Below are 11,277 nucleotides of genomic sequence, written 5' to 3'. Positions count from 1 at the left end.
TTTAGTTTAGTTGTTTATTGCCTGAGTTTGAGCTTTATGGGTGTAATACTTTGTTTCACTTACCATTCTATCCCTATATCCCAGAACAAGGCATGGCAGGCTTGCAGTTTAGTGTTGAATAAGTGAACAAGTTGTTAGAGAAGACTGAACTTGTAAGATCAGCTTTCTTAAGCAAACTTGGAGGCAAGAATCCAATTTATTGTATCGTATAACAACATAGATAGATAATAGATAGATAGATAAAATAGAAGTTGATTTTTTAAAACCTGAATTAGTGATAGCAACTCTACTCATAGGTTGCCGTGTGGTTCTTTTTATCTTTGCTCTTTTTCAGAGTAATTCTCCCTCTCCCTCAGCATTGAATGGATAATGGAGGAGCTGTAATTTTGTCAAGGCTTTAATTCACCACAGCACTAGCTCCTGTGTAACTTCTTTTTTTTAATGTTTTCCTTTTTTTTAATTTAAATTCGATTAGTCAACATATACTGTATTATTGGTTTCAGAGGTAGAGGTCAGTGATTCATCAGTCTTACATAACACCCAGTGCTCATTCCATCCCGTGCCCTCCTTAATGTCTATCACCCAGTTACCCCAACCTGTGTAACTTTCACTGAAATCTGTATTGTAGAGGACTGTGTGGCTCACTCCAATCCTGGCCTCAATTTACAATTTGATTAAAAACATGGCAGGCAGATTCATCCACTAAACAACTGACTGACACATTTGACAACTGTAGCTTTATAGAATAATCCAGAGCATACATTTTTAAGTACCATTTTCAATAATAAATTACAGTTTAAGTACCATTTTCAATAATAAATTACATTTTAGACTGACAAGGACTTTGATAATCATGTACTTGAATTTAAATGTGTCTCCCAGGTCTCTCAATTAGCACTGACTTGTGTTTCCTTTCCTTCCTACTTCTCCTCGGTTCTATATCCATTCCACATAGGAAGTTTTCTGGTAACCAGATCCACAAATAATACTTGTATAAAGTTGTTCTGGTAAAACTTAGGCTTTTTATTCTGGTAATTATTTTCATATCTTCCAAATTATCTATTAATAGCCATTGGATATTTGGGACTTAAAAGTCATATTTGGGAGATACTTACTGTCTGTGATCAGTGGAAATTTAGTGCCATGGAATCCTAGTGAAATTTCTGAAAAGCAAATCTAGAGAAAGGGAGAGAAAGTAGGAAATTGAGAATATTTTGTAATCTGCTGAAAGATTTTTCTAATTCAGGGGGGAAAAAAAACCCAGTCATTTGTAAGTACTTCTGAGAAAACCATCATATTCTTCACATGTATATGCTTCTTTCTACTTTTTTTCTTTATTTTCCTCTAAAAAGTAATTAAGCATTAGTGCTTAATTAGTTTTAGAGAAGAGATTGCTCTGTTAATTTAGCCAAGAATAGTGAAGTTTCTTACTGTTTCTTTGCCAAACATTTTCAGCCAAAGTTATTAAAAGAAGAATCTAAAAAAGGGAAACTATGCAAGTTGAATGAAAAAAAAATCCCATTTTCAAATGTTATTGGGGCAGTGTAAAGTAATACTGAGTGATCAAATATCTGAAAACATTTGCAACTTTTGGAATGGTTTTAGTATTAGGGTATTGTGTAGACACGCTCTTAGGTAACTGTTTAAGGTATAGGATTTTGAAATTCTCAACTTTATGCATTTATAAAATGAAAAGTGAAAAATAATATCTACCTCACAGAATTATAGTGAAGATTAAAAAACATCGTAATATATGAAACTTTTACACAATGCCTGGCATACAGGTCAATCAATGCTAAATAAGTGATAGCCAAACACAAAATTCTGCAAACAAAATCATATTTTAAAGGAGTGACTATAATGTATGGACCCATACAAGCACATATGAGAATGAAGAAAAGTTCTATTCGTAATTACACCTGGTATCACAGGTATAAACCAGCATGGTTCTGGGTATGCTAGAATGTGTGGCGTTTTTTTAATCAATAATCATCATAGTAAACAATAAGCATTCTTTTTTTTTAAAAGATTTTATTTATTCATTTGACAGAGAGAGAGGGAGAGACAGCAAAAGAGGGAACACAAGCAGGGAGGGGGCAGAGGGAGAAGCAGGCTTCCCGCAGAGCAGGGAACCTGATGTGGGGCTCGATCCCAGGACCCTGGGATCAGGACCTGAGCCGAAGGCAGAGGCTTAAGGACTGAGCCACTCAGGCGCTCCTAAGCATTCTCTTTTTCAGAGACAGACACAAGACAAGCAGAGCCTTGATTCAATTGTATACCAGTAATTCGCCAAAATGTCAAGAAATTGTATTTATTAGGTTTATGATTTAATCAGGGGTTGTGTTTACTACGGTAAAAATCACCCAAGATTCATCAGATATGTCCACAAGCTAACTTGGCTTATATCCGCTCTTCTTATAAATCAGAAAATTCCCCAAGATTTTACTGTCTGCTTGATTGAATCTATTCTGTGTTCCAAATGTTTTGAAACTGCTTGTTTTTTTTTTCTTTACAGAAATGTCCGTGCAGTTAAGGTGCTGTTATTTCACAGTGCCTAGGACTTTCAATCAGAAATTCAAATGGCACTTAATGAGAACAAAACATGTTTTCACTTGAGATGCAATTAAACCAACTTGGAGAAACAGGGTGTTTCTAACTAAGGTGAAAACAGCTCTGTTTTTGAAGCGGCTTTTAATGATATCAGAATTTCTCTTAGAAACTTTTGCTTTAAGATATATCATTTTCTAAATTATAATTGACGTTATAGATAATGCTATTTTCATGACAAATTTCTTTTCAGTCACAGTGTTTCTTTAAAACACTGATTATGTATTAATAGAAATTTAATGAAGAGTTGTTTATAAAGACTTGTACGTAGGTTTCCCAACAAAAATTTCAGTTCATGACCAGATATGATTTATTCATGATTATGGCAATATTTTAATTTTTAAAATGCCTTAAGAAAGAAGTAATTTCTGCATAAATTTAAAAACTTTCCCAAAAGGCAAAAATTGCAGATAATTTTCATAATCTAGAAAAAAAATGTATGTTGCTAATTTTTTTTCCATGTTTATTTGTGTGTTTTGGCATTTTATAAATACAACCTATGTCTTAGTTTACTATATGATGGCATGACTTCCTGATGTTTTTCTAAAACCAAAAAAAAGGATGCTTCCATTTTCACATTTAACATTTTGTCTTGATTTTCACAGTTTAGGTCCATAACATTGGGAAAAATAACAAATATTTTCTTGTGTATACATAAATGCATATATACAAACAACAGAGGAAATACGCAATTTCCTAGGATAATAACATTTGAAGACGTCATTACCAAATAACAACAACAAAAAACATTACTGCTGTTAAGAGCTTGACCTTGAAAGTATAATCCTAAACTTCTCTGTTTAGAAGTAGCATGTAATCAGGATATGAAACTCTAGAAATTTAAGTAGCGTAAGAGTGACTTGGATTACTTATGTAGCTATAAGAGACCTTAATTTTAGGCTAGATCTGCATTGGGCAATTAGTTAAATGTTTTGACTGGATTAATTGATTCTAGTGAATTTAACTTGAATAATTAACCAACTGTGTGTTATTTCTTTCCTCCGATATACTCACAGAACAGACTTTTAGAATCATGTAGAAGCTGAGATAATCTCTTTTGAATTAATATTGTGTTATTACCATTAAAATTCTTCACTCTAACCCAAAATAATGCTCTTAACTCTATCCCAAAATAATTACCTTAAATACAATACATTTAGCAATTTTAAAGAGAAAATGATTAGGATGGATCACATTTGAACACTATTAATTAACAAACACCTAACAAATGGACTCATTTATTATCCATCAAATATTTTCAATATACCTAACAGGTAAAAAGTGCTATATTCGGTACCATGAAAGATATAAAATTTCAATAACATAGAATCTGCCCTCAAAGAACTTAATACGTCTTTATGTGTACATTTAGTATGCATTCATCATCAGGGAGGCAGATAGATCTTTGATCAGTGACATTTGAACCATATACTCAGGCATGGTCCTTATTTTCTAGGATTTGCTACATGAGGAAGAAAGATTAGGCCTAAGAGTAATGTTAAAAATACTAATTACTTTTTTACTCTGGACCATTTTTATAAGAAATGTATGCAAGTAGAACTGTAATTTTGGCAGTTTGAGTTATTGTACCAGTGAACAAAACAGATGTCATTCTCATGACCACAGAAAGAGGACATTCTCTGTACCAGCCATTTGCCCCTTCCCCGACATTCTCTGTACCAGCCATTTGCCCCTTACCCAGGAACTTGGAGAAGCTTTGCAAACGCGTGTGCTCACAGCGTGGTAAGGTGGGGATGTTTTCTGTGATGAGAATGGGAGGATGGTCTAAATCATTTAGGTCGGATAATACAAAAGCCGTGACTTGAAAAATTAAAAAAAAAAACCAAAACCCTATTTAGTCAGATGCCAATACAGCAAACCCTAACTGGTAAACTTCTCTGCATTTTTACTCTATTTCTCAAACTATATTTGTATTGGGGCGCCTGGGTGGCTCAGTTGGTTAAGCGACTGCCTTCGGCTCGGGTCATGATCCTGGCGTCCCGGGATCGAGTCCCACATTGGGCTCCCTGCTCAGCGGGGAGTCTGCTTCTCTCTCTGACCCTCTTCCCTCTCGTGCTCTCTATCTCTCATTCTCTCTCTCTCAAATAAATAAATAAAATCTTAAAAAAAAAACAACTATATTTGTATTTCCTCAAAAAGGAGTAAATTTTGGAGGACCTTTAAAAAAATTACTAATACAAAATTACTTCTAGACCTTGGAAGGGAGCTCTAAAGCTTAAGTTTTATTGGTTTTACCATTAATTTCACCTTAGTTCAGATATTTTCAAAACGTGGGAAGTGTGATTGAAGACATATACATCTAATTAATATTAGTTCTATCATCACAGAGTGGTGATGTTAAAACATTTAGGGATAGTTCATGAGTGGCTTTGATTGATGATCTGAGGTTCTGTTTACAGAAATGTGGATGTCTGAATGTAGTCTAGACAATTTTCTCAATGTATAGACAAATCTGATTAGTTCAGACCCCAATTCCAACATGTCTTTCAGAATCCAACTCAATTTGTCAAAACTGTCTCACTGTATTCTTTTATTACCCATTTTACTTTGCCTATATAGTTAGCCTCAGGGCTGATTAAAGCACTGTTATATGACTGAGCATTCTGAGATTGTCCCAGGATTTGAAAATTTTTAGATAATTTTGGTTTCTTGGAATTAGTTAACACATACCACAACTTTCACAGAAAGACACATTGGAGCCAAAGTGGCTTTAGGGAAATGTTTTATGATTTAACGAGGTTGGGGAAAGGAGGTAAGTTCATCTACTCATAGTAACATAGTAAATCTTGCTGAAAGGAAGTTTTTCTAAACAGCAAAGATATAATTTCACTCCAGCTGATTTTGTGGACTTGAAACATTTTACTCCACTTTCCTGTCTCCTAAAAGAAATTTCCATTTGGGTTATTCATACAGATCAAAAGATAAAAACGTACGTACTAAAGCAAGAAAGGCAGGGTTAAACACACTCCTTATCCATGCCAAAAATTTTGCTGCTTCAGGACCATGGACCTTCCTTAGGAACATGTACACATTTCCCTGATGAATCCTTAGGCTGTGATATATTTTTGAGTTAAATTGTTATTATTTATAGAAAAGTTCTTTATGTCTGCCATGAACACACATCAAAGTTTATATAGCATTCATCCCTATGGCAGGTGCTTTATCTTACTGATTATTTTGGCAGAAAACATTTACCAAAAATATCCCTGTGAGAAATAAAAACAAACTTTCACCCTCCAAAAATAGAAAAAACCCACAACTCTTTAGGTCCCCCTTGGACCTGTGGATGAGGCTCATAAACCTCCTTGGAGTCCATTTGATGTCTGTGAGTCTGGCTGAAGCTCAAAGAAAGGGTTGGAGACAGGATAGTCTACAAACCGAGGAGCTAAGATTGCTGAGTCAGGTTTCATTGGCTATCTGTGATAATTTCCAAATTAATTCCCTGAGTGCCTTGTTTTATCCTTTTAAAAACTAAGTTTTATAACCTAAGGTTGTAAAATATAATGTAAGGGGACATTTCGAGCCCGGAAAGCACCTTGCAGACATCTTGTCAATTATTGACCTCCTCATTTTACAAATGAAGGATGTCAAGGCTGGGACAGTGAAGTGACCCCCGCCCCCAACCCCAGATCCAGAGAGCTGGGGAGTGACAGAGCTGGGAGAGTCGCTCCAGACACCAAGCTGTCTTCTTCCTTGTCCTCCCCAACCCATACCTTGCTGTCTGAAGCACTATATAAATTAAAATGTCTTTATAACTGCATGAGCTTTTTATTGCTGTGTAACAAATTACCCCAATGGTAGCATCTGAAAACAATACTCATTTATTAGCTCCCAGTTTTGTCAGTCAAAGTCTGAACATTGGCGCAACCGGGTCCTCTGCTCAGGGGCTTTCAAAGCTGAAACTGAGGTGTTGACTGGGCTCTGTTCCAATCTGGAGCTTAGATCTTCCTCCAGGATCAGTGAGATTGTTGGCAGGATTTAGTTCCTTGTGGCGATAGTACTGAGGTCCCCGTTCTCCTGCTGGCGGTCAGCTAAGGATGGCTCTAAGCTCCTAGGGGCCACCGTCCATTCTTAGGCAAATGACCCTTTCAGTACATGACAGCAGCTACTTCAAAGCCAGCAGGGTGATCTTTTCTTTCTCTTAGGAAAAGGCCCAGCCCTTCTTTGAGGACCTCCCTCTCTTAGGTCAAACCCACTCGGGATGATCTCACTCTTGATTAGCTCCAAGTCAACTGATGGATAACCTAATCACAGGAGTGGTATTCCATCATATCAGTAGGGTCCCACCCATACTCAAGGGGAGGGCATCAGACAGGGTGTCTACACCAGTGGACAGGAAGCTTGTCATCAGTATTAGAAGTCTGTTTACCAAACTGGTAATATTCCACTCATTCAAGTACTAGTTTTCATTTTTACCTCCTTTTCCTCTATGCTGCCTCCCATTGGGCCACTTCAGAATTATCTGTCCTATAGAAAAGCCAAAAAGGGGTGATGAGAGGAGGTAAATTAAGAACAGTGTGGTAAAAACTTCAAATCCCTAAAAAATATGTGATTTTTATTGGTTTTATTTATTCTTTGTAGCCTTAAGTGCCGACAGACTGGCATAATCCAGAACTATCTCTTCTGTAATTACCAAATTGTAAAATAAATTATCTATTCTTTTGGCATAAAGCTCCTTTTAGTAAAGTTGGCTTGGATTCACAGATGTTTGGGGAAACCTAGCCTGGGTTGGTAGGAGCAGCAGAAGCCAGGAGTCAGGGGACAGTGATAACAAGGAGAGGAGCTATATTGCTAGTGCCAACTCAAAGCTGGACACCTGACTCACAAGAGCTCATTGAATCCTCGTAACAGCGACCGGTTACAATAGGTATTACAATCCCCGTTTTACTGATGAGCAGACAGCTGGGAAGCAGGGTCAGCATTCAAAGGTCTGTCTTACTCATTGCTGCTTTCACGTAGACAGGCTTCTCTTCCTCAGGTTTCTCTTCCTCAGGCTTCCGTCCAGGTCCACAGCAGAGACTGTGACCCTCAGAGGCTCTCAGGACAAATGGGCAGAGATTGGAGAGAGTAGATGGGGGCTGCTGGGTGATAAGCACTCTCTGAGAGAGAGATCAAGCAATCCAAACATCTCAACTATATAAAGGGACTTTTTATTTCCCCCTTTCAGAGTTATAAATAAAATTTCCAGAAATCTAACTGAATGCTATACATAATAAATTCATTTTCCTTATGGTGGAATTTATAAATAAGGGCTTAGTTGATCTTTCTAATACCTCATTATGGCGGTTAATGAATAACAAGTGTTGATATTATCACACCAGTTTTGTTTGTTTGTTTTCTACATGGGGAAATAAGGCATTGAATCGGTAAGCAAGGGACCAAAGTGGATTCAAGTATAAAAATGTAGTGATAGAAACAAGTGGCTTGTTCTTAAATCCTGCCAACTGTAACTTTGGTTGAAGAAGTCAATGAAGAGATAACTAATATAGAGCTTGGAAATGTTGTGGTTACTTTTTGAAAGCCCCCTTTACGTTTGAGTAAAAAGTGAAATTTGGAAAAATCAAAAAAAAACCGTCAATGGCGGCTGGCTCTGAAATTGAGTTCAATGTAAATTGTGAATTCTTTGAATACATTTATATTAGTCTACTCATTTTAATATACATATACATATGTTGGATGTGTCCTTTAAGGAGACACACAGATCACTCCTGGGGCATCAACCCCCAGGAGTAGCAGAGAGACAGACTTGAAAACAAATCATTATAATAACTTAGGTGCTAAACTGAAGATAAGTATAAGGAAGACTCATGCGGCAGCCATGGTTCTGTTCGAGAGCATCAGGGAAAAATAGAAGAGGGGAGCTTTCACTTGGATCTGGAAGGAGGAGTGGAAGTCTACTAGGCTGAGGAGGGGAAGAAATTCCTAGTAGGAGGAAAAACAGAGTTAAAGGCACAGAACTAAGAAAAGATACAGTTCAGCGTGACCAGAGTACACCAAAAGCACGGGAGAAGACAGGAAAGAGGTTGCAAATTTATGCAGCACTTAGATTGGGAAGGACCTGGCTGCCCTCTACAGAGAAGTTTCTACTTTATAGCAACAGGAATCCAATAGAGATATCACATAAGGAATGACAAGATAATAGCTTACATTTTAGAGGATTAAGTCTGGTAGCAGGAGGGAGGGTGACTGGGTGTGAGCACAGAAACAGAAGAAGAGGACTTAGAAAAATCCAGTGACAGAATGACATTGGACTTAGATTGAGGGAGAAGTCCAGGAGGCGGTGATGAGGCTTCAGAGGTGAATGCACTAGAATTGGGGCTACCAACTGGCTGGAATCAGGAGAGGAAAAGAAGATGGGAGGAGAAAAATTAAGGATGATGCCTAGTTTTTGACTGTAAGACACATTTGTTTTTGTTTTGTTTTATTGTGTTTTTGATGGGGGAGGAAGGGCTGGGGATTACTAAACTGTTCATTTTGAGCTAGTTGGAATATATATAGTCGTATATATATGTATATACACACATTTGTGAATTATCAACATTTGAGATAGCTTGCAGTGAATGACATTTTTATAGGACTATCATGTAGTTAAGGAAATGGTTTTAAATAGCGGGCCATGAGCCAGCCTTTAAAAGACAGGTAGAAAAAAAAAAGAATTCAGAAAATACAGAAAGTTCTGCCACTGAGATATTATTCTGAGGCCCAGGAAAAGCTTTCAAGATGATGTGTGTATCAGTATTCCTTAGGCATAAGGACTCAAAAGAGAACACTTCATATGCCAATTAGGAAGGCATTAGTGAATTTTGAGGAGTTTCATTAGATTGGTGGTGAGCTGGGGGAGGAGGAAATGGATTCCTTCAGCTGGTCAATGAAAAGGAACTTTGAATGTTGGGTAGTAGAAGGAAAGGATAGGTCAAAAGAAAGATTTCTGTTAGGGTTTCTTTGTTAGAATGGGGAAAGATAATGTTCCTGGAAAAAAGGGTAGATGGGGTGACCTGGCATTAGAGATTGGCAGGGCGGGTACAGCAACAGGACAAGGGAGGGAAAGAATTGATAACACTTCAGTGAAAATTTCTTAGGTAAGAGGGAAAAAAAGTAAATTAAAAAAAAGAGTTGAGAAAATATGTACTAAGTTCCTTCCACTGCACTTCTGAGAGGGAACTATATAGTTCTAGTACCCATAGTAAACACGCACTGACATAAATCTTAGCATATTGCTGGTGCTCAGAGGTGCTCAGAGGTCTACTTCTGATCATGAAAATAAAAGGGATAGCGGATCTCTACCTCATTCTGTGAGACCATCTTTTGGAAACAACAACAATAGGAAAAAAATATTGTGCAATTCCATAGCAAGATAAATGTCACCTCTTTCTCTTCCTCCCTACAAAACCAGGACTGGTTTGGGCCAGTCTCAAAGACACTAGTCTCAACTGGACTGACGTATTTTTTCTATGCCCCAATATATCTGCTTTATAGGATCTCAGAGAGTTCCATCGATTCTAGGACCAAAAAAAGATTAGTCACAAATGCTAAGCCAAACATATTCTTAGATTTTCAGTTGGATGTCTGGGGTTCAGGATCACCCCCAGAAGTTCTCTGGGCCCCAAAGAGTCCTATATACTGGTTAAGACTGTGGGCAAGACCAGAGTCTCCTGTGCCATTTAAATTAGGTGGTTTCCATCTTGTACCTATGGGAAAGATCTGGAACAAACCCAATCTTTATGATTAAGCAGAAAAGACAACATTTTCCATAAGAATGTAATCTTCTGCATGGTTGGCCACCAGTTATTTTTTTGGACGGTCATTTGGTTTCTGTCAAGTTAGCTAATTGTTCTGCTAAATCATCTTTAAAAGATGACTCGCCTTCTTGAGTTGTTAATACTTGTGAAATCATTTTCCCAAATGAATGAGAATTGAATATATGTGTATATATATATTTTTAAACACATGCACACACACAAAAGTTCCCAAACATATAGTGTGTTGAAAGTTGGTCTGTTGCAAAGTAACTCGAATTCTAGGCCTGGGTCCAGGGGTGGAGATGACTGTAACATTCCACTGAGAATTTCACTCTTGGCTCTTAACCGAAAACTAGAAATCCCTAGTCAAGTCAGATATATGAAGCATCAGGCTCTAACATGATGAGGACCTGAAAAAATGGGAGGAGGAGAGGGAGAGAATTCATAAAGATTAATAAGAAAGTTAGAAGAAATTATGTGGGAAAGAAGGAAAAAGAATAATTGTGATGTTATTATATTCCTGAGCCAGGTACAGAATTTGTGGGTCAATGTTTCATTTCATACAAGCCCAGTCATCATCATGACATTATGAAGTAATCTCCTACAATCTGTTTTGGAAATGCTTTCCCCCAGGTGTCTCTTACGGGGCATACTGAAGCAGAGAGTTGATCTGTTAAATTACCCTTACTGCTCAAATATTTGAAGTACTAATTCATCACTCATGACATTAAATTTATATTTTAACATCATTATAAATTTCACAGAGGTGAATCTTTTCACAACAATGAATAAAGTGCCTCTTGAAAGGAAATTATGTTAACCTTGGAGTGGATCTTATGGGGCAATTCTTAAAAAACACTGGTGTATCTGCATCGTTCTTGGTTAGCCAAGAACATCTAGCACATTAGAT

At 37.1% G+C, this 11,277-nt stretch overlaps 1 protein-coding gene across 2 annotated transcripts in view; it reads left to right on the top strand.

Moving 5' to 3' along the window:
• The window catches only part of NRG1 (neuregulin 1), a 1,094,991-nt gene that overhangs the window by 854,872 nt on the left and 228,842 nt on the right, over positions 1 to 11,277 (top strand). The gene's annotated exons all lie outside the window — the stretch shown is intronic.

Source organism: Zalophus californianus, chromosome 2, assembly GCF_009762305.2.
Source record: "Zalophus californianus isolate mZalCal1 chromosome 2, mZalCal1.pri.v2, whole genome shotgun sequence".
Taxonomy (NCBI): Eukaryota; Metazoa; Chordata; class Mammalia; order Carnivora; family Otariidae; genus Zalophus; species Zalophus californianus.
This window is presented reverse-complemented; position numbering and strand designations above follow the sequence as displayed.